Source organism: Lepisma saccharinum, chromosome 7 (assembly GCF_977018435.1).
Source record: "Lepisma saccharinum chromosome 7, izLepSacc3.1, whole genome shotgun sequence".
NCBI classification, from domain to species: Eukaryota; Metazoa; Arthropoda; class Insecta; order Zygentoma; family Lepismatidae; genus Lepisma; species Lepisma saccharinum.
The window spans coordinates 85,295,021-85,301,020 of record NC_139235.1 but is presented as its reverse complement, the minus strand read 5'-3'; the positions used below and the strand labels follow the sequence as shown (position 1 = coordinate 85,301,020).

Genomic DNA, 6,000 nt, shown 5'->3' with positions numbered 1-6,000 from the left:
ATTTCAAAAATATTTACTTTTTTATGAATATGGATAATTGAAGACTAAAATTAGTAAACGCTGTAAGTGTCACAATAATTCAAACACCGTTTTCCACGTTAAACTGTGAAATCTGCCATGCTCTATAATGTGGTAAATGTGAAATGTGGTTGGTAGCCCTCTAAGTAGTTAAAAGGGCGTGTGAAGAGGTCACTAGTGTGCACGTTCTTACGGGCTGATGTGCGGAACGATGCGATTTCCCAACACTTTCGCACTTTGGCACTTACAACGTTTACCACTTCTACTCCTCAATTAACCCCATATCTGCAATGCAGAAAATGCTTACAAATTTATCGTTCTCTTGGGAATTCAATAAATACTCATCGATCATGGACATCCGGAAAGGGGGGGGGGTCAGCCCCCTCCTGGAAAATGAAAGTCAATCAAATATTACATATTTCTCACATTTCAGCCATAAAAGTATATGTAAATTATTGCTTGAGCATGATAAATTCAAATTGAAGCAATTTTTTTTTTGAGGGGACAACACTATTATAGGGGAAAGTGTGCCTTGTTTGCCCCCTCCCTGGAAAAAAAACCTGCGGACGCCCTCGACATCGATATATATATGGAAAATTATTTCAAGCGACTTCATATCTGTCTTTCATACATGTTTCTTTTTACTGCGTACAAAAAAGTTTTTTACACCTTTGTACCGTATACTGAACGTTCATGTACCGAATCATTTTCTTTTTTAATGTTTAAAAAAAAATATTTGAAAATAAGATTCTTAGGAAAATATTTGGACCTAAAAGGGATGAGGAGACAGGTGATGGAAAAGGTTACATAATTTAGAACTACATAATTTGTATTCATGTCCAGATATTATTAGAATAATTAAATCAAGAAGACTTAGGTTGGCAGGCCATGTGGCACGAATGGGAGAGGAAAGAGGAGTTTACAGGATTCTTGTTGGGAAACCTGATGGTAAGAGACCTGTAGGAAAACCAAGACGAAAATGGAGAGATAACGTTGAGATGGACCTAATGGAAATCGGTAGGGATGGAAAAGAGTGTATAGATCTTGATCAAGATAGGGACAGATGGAAGGCCTGTGTTGCTGCAGCCATGAACCTTCGGGTTTAAGAAGGCTAGAGAGTTAGTTAGTTAGGTAATGTTTAAAAATACCCGCATAGACAAAGTTAATATCCAGTGAACGCATCATGCCACTACAGCTTTTTGTACAAAAGTTACGTACGTTCAAATTCTCGGTTCCGTGACTTTACGGCCACCCTATACTATTTTATGAATCAATCGTTACAATTGCTATGCAAAGCAAGAATTTTTCAACACAGACTTTTATCAAGTTTGGCCACCCCTGAAAATGCATTCTGGCTAAGCTCGTGGGATGAATGGTGATTTGAAATTAACGAAACACCAAGGAGTTGAACCCGGAACCTGCGTTGGCGAGTTCTTTCTTTCCTTCCACCCTCTCTGCTGCCATATTCCCCAAAAGGTGTTGGCGTCTTTTCCCAGCCGAAGCGCTGGAAGCTGGCCACCTCCAGACCACGGCTGGACCGAGCGTCGGAAGGGGAAGGGAGAGGAGAGAGGTGTATAAAAGCATCGCCGGCGAGGCGGCCAGCCATTCCACAGTCAAGCAGGTGATGCCGCAAGAGCCAGGAGAGGCTCAAGGGCTGGCACCTATTCAGCCTCCTCACAGGAACATCCCACTGCACTCGATACACTGACAGGTGAGTGTTTTCTCCATTTCATCTCGTGTGCTGTCAAACTCCACTTTGCTCAGTCTCGTGATTGCTAAGAAAGCAGGCACCCCGTGTTCGAATCCTGGGGGGAAGTTATGAGTGTTTCATTGTGCTCCTTCCTTCTATTTTGTCACTTCATCTTTCATCTTCATCGTCGCGATTAAGCAAGAGAGGATAGGAAAACAATACAAGGGTAATCAATACATTCTAAAGTATTTCGGATTCGAATTATTTTTTGTTATTTTACGTCGCTTCTGTAGCACATTTTCACTGATCGCAACGTTGAGGATGATTAGATGAAATTGTTAGGGGCCGTTTACCCACTGTACACCCTCAAGAATTGCGTCGATTTTTTTTAATCGACAGATTTCAATGTTTTACGTAATGTAAAAGTGTTTCCAGCGTTAGGAAAGCACAAATAACGGAGACATTTCATCCACGTGAGTTAAAACCTGTAATCTCGGAACACTTTCGCCGCTTTTTGTTAGTAAAAACTGTTTGTATGTGCACTAAAATAGCGAAAGAACACGCCGAAAATATCTATCAGTACCAAACCTAACAATCCTAACTTAACTACTTAAACTTGTAGTTGTTGTTGTGGAAAGTCCCCGGATTTGAACCGGCCGGGGATCGAACCCGGGACCTTGAGCATGGTAGTCAGACGCGTTACCGTCTGAGCATGCAAGATATTTCACTTTGTCTAGGGGTTACAGTAGAGTGTCAAGGGTACCAATTGATGAATGGACGCTCAGGAAGAACACCAATGCCCAGGCCGGAATTCGAATTCGGGAATCAAGATCAGAAATCGACTCTTCACGCGCTCTGCACCTTTCCGGCATCGAATTTTCAAGAACGCCCCCTGTGCTTCTTCTCTCCCTCTATCTTCCTTTCTCTTTCTCTCTTTGTCCTCTTCTCCTTACATATATCTCTGGCTATACCTCTTTGCTTCTTTGCGTCCATATCTCTATTTATGTCCACTTGAATAAGATTTTCTTATATCTCTCCCTCTTTTTGTGATGCCGTTTGGTTCTCTCTCCCTCACATTTATATCTTTTCTCTCTCTTCATTAATTTCGCCGTGTCGTCCCCCCCCCTCTCTCTCTCCCATTCCCCCATCTCTCTCTCTTTCTCTTGTTTCTCTCTGTGCGTCCATATCTCTTCTTCTTTTTCCTTGCATATTATTTTCTTATTTTTATTTCCCACTCGGTGTTGCTGTTTTGTTCTCTCTCCCATACCTACATGTACAGGGTGTACAGCAAAGAATATCTGAGTTTTAAATTTGTGTAATTTCTCTTATCTACGGCATACAATAATAAGCCATGCATGAGCTGGAAGAGTAAGTCTACAATGTTGATACAACACCTACTATACGCACTCCACACACACAGTGCAACTTTTCATTACACAGCAGACATCCAATGGTAGTTATTCGTAAACTGCTAAACACAAATACATTTCTGCTGAGGAGTCGCCATCTTGAACACAGGCGCTGTCACGCGGCGGGATGAGGAAACAGCTTTTCAATATCGGCAGCCAAAATTTTTACAGTTGCTCTTTTATTATATTTAAGCTACAAATACGTACGTTGCCTTGCATGTACACCCTGTATTTATCTCTCTTCTCTCCCCTACACATTCGCAGTGTCATTTACTCTCTCTCTCTTTCTCTAAGTATCTCTTTTCCCTGCTTGTAATTCTCTCATTCCATTCCCTCTTTGTCACTCTGTTTTCCACTCTCTTCTTCTTTTTCATCGTCACTGTCTGTCTTCGTATGTCTTCATTTCTCTATGGTGACGCTAGGCGTTATCATTGAATGTCTCAAAGAATTGGGTGGATCAAATATTCAAACAGTAATGTACAGGGTGGCTCAATAAGTCACTTAACACCCTCAGTACAAGGCCACTGCGGCATGGAATTTGAAATTGGCGATGACCAATCGTTATCTGGCCAAGGGGGAACCACATTGACGCCACCCACACGGTCGGCGGCCATCTTGATGTAAGCCATCTTGAATTCAACTTCAGAATTTTAAATGGGAAGGGGGTCGTGCGACATATCAGAATGGGCTAGAATTTCACGAGAAATGCAATGGTGAAGGTTTTTTCGACGTATCTTTAACCAGTAAAAAGTTATGACTGAATTCTTTTACCAATTTGCTCCTTTTCGAGGTGTTAGAAAAATGCCTTAAAATTTGTTTAGCGCTTCGGTAATGCATCGAGATCAAAGTGACGTCTATGGAGAGACGTTCGCATGCCATTGCACATTATTTTAATCGCATACATCCATGAAGAGCTGTGCATTATGAATGGTTGTCGCGAACAATTTACAGTGTGACGCTTCCATTGAATTAAAAGTCCTTCACAGTGAAAAGGCTAATGTTTATGTTCATAAGGAAGTTCATAAACAGAATATTCGATGATTTTTATCTGATAACCCATTTTCGACAGATCAGAGCTGAATGGTTAGTGCTGGTAAGTTAATGGTGTGGCGTGCTGTGTGGAACATGAATGGTTAGTCAATTTTCCATCAACGGAACCTTAAATGCTTAGGGCTACTTTGATTTGTTAAATAAACAGTTTTTTTCATCCTTGCTTATGGAAGAAGGTACTTTTTACAGAGTTTTTTCAATAGGGAAGAACACCAGAACACTTATGGGAACGTTATGAACCAGTTTTTGTCCAAAGTTAGTTATCAGATAAAAATCATCGAATATTCTGTTTATGAACTTCCTTATGAACATAAGGATTAGCCTTGTCACTGTGAAGGACATTTTATTCAATGGAAGCGTCACACTGTAAATTGTTCGCGACAACCATTCATAATGCACAGCTCTTCATGGATGTATGCGATTAAAATAATGTGCAATGGCATGCGAACGTCTCTCCATAGACGTCACTTTGATCTCGATGCATTACCGAAGCGCTAAACAAATTTTAAGGCATTTTTCTAACACCTCGAAAAGGAGCAAATTGGTAAAATAATTCAGTCATAACTTTTTACTGGTTAAAGATACGTCGAAAAAAACCTTCACCATTGCATTTCTCGTGAAATTCTAGCCCATTCTGATATGTCGCACGACCCCCTTCCCATTTAAAATTCTGAAGTTGAATTCAAGATGGCTTACATCAAGATGGCCGCCGACCGTGTGGGTGGCGTCAATGTGGTTCCCCCTTGGCCTGATAATGATTGGTCATCACCATTTCCATGTTGCGCGCTGCAGTGGCCTTGTACTGGGGGTGTTAAGTGACTTATTGAGCCACCCTGTATTTTGATACTTTCCCATCTATACGTTTATTCTCCCGTTCCCCTTGTGTACACATATTTCTCCATGCATTTCTCTCTATCTTCTTTCTTCTCTCCTTTCTTCTCTTTGTCTTTAAATCTCACTTTCTCTTTCTGTTTATTGCCATGTCTTTCCTCCCTGTTTCCCAGGGCCTCGACAATAATGAAATAATGAGTTTAAAGATGACAATAGAACTCCAATCATGTGTGTCTCCCTTTCTGTACATTTATGTCACAAACAAAATGCGGTTATGATATTTGTGAATTAGTTACAATAATTTATGAGTGTGAGTGTGTTTGGGCGTGGAACCTTGCAGTTTAGGACGTAGTGACAAGTGTGGCTACGAGATGGAGCTAATGTTTGTATTTCAAAATACACTCACAACAAACGGAAAATCAAGTTAAATTGTGATACATTTAAAAATTCCTACTGTAGTTATTACGATTGTTAAAATAAATAACATAATCCCCTTGATACATCTCAATGTACTGCAGAGTATATGAACTCTCGGTTGAGAATCATAGACTTTTCTATCCCATCGGTCTGTCTAAATGCAAATTAGTAGATCTCAAAGATATGTGTAGCCTATAGGCAAGGCACGTGACCCGTTGTTATGTACTGTCTCGACTCTCGAGAATTGTCACAATCGAAAGCGTATACCTTAGCGTCATATAAGATCGATTCTGTTCATATCGACATTCCATCTTGAATTAGAAGTTTTTGCACCGATTTCATTAGATTAATTGCAACCTGCCCGGAACTCGAAGCCATGACCTTCGGTGGAAGGTTCGAAACTGGATTTCGACTTGTAGGTATTACCTTGTGACTAATGGACATCATTTAAGAGCTAAAGCTGAAAGCTTAGTCGCCAAATTTGAATTAATAGCAAAAATAAGTCAAATGTGGAAGGCAGTGTGTACGGCGGTGCGATCAGGACACAACAAAGGAAAACACACAAAACAATCAGAATTTATTGCA

The 6,000-nt window shown here is 40.5% G+C and overlaps 1 protein-coding gene across 1 annotated transcript in view; it reads left to right on the top strand.

Annotated features, from left to right (window-relative positions):
* Positions 1-1,635: 1,635 nt before the first annotated feature.
* LOC145989982 (uncharacterized) overlaps positions 1,636-6,000 on the top strand; it is a 42,264-nt gene continuing 37,899 nt past the window's right edge. The window contains exon 1 of the mRNA XM_083125540.1: positions 1,636-1,729. The gene's annotated coding sequence lies outside the window, so the exon portion shown is untranslated. The remainder of the gene's footprint in view (positions 1,730-6,000) is intronic.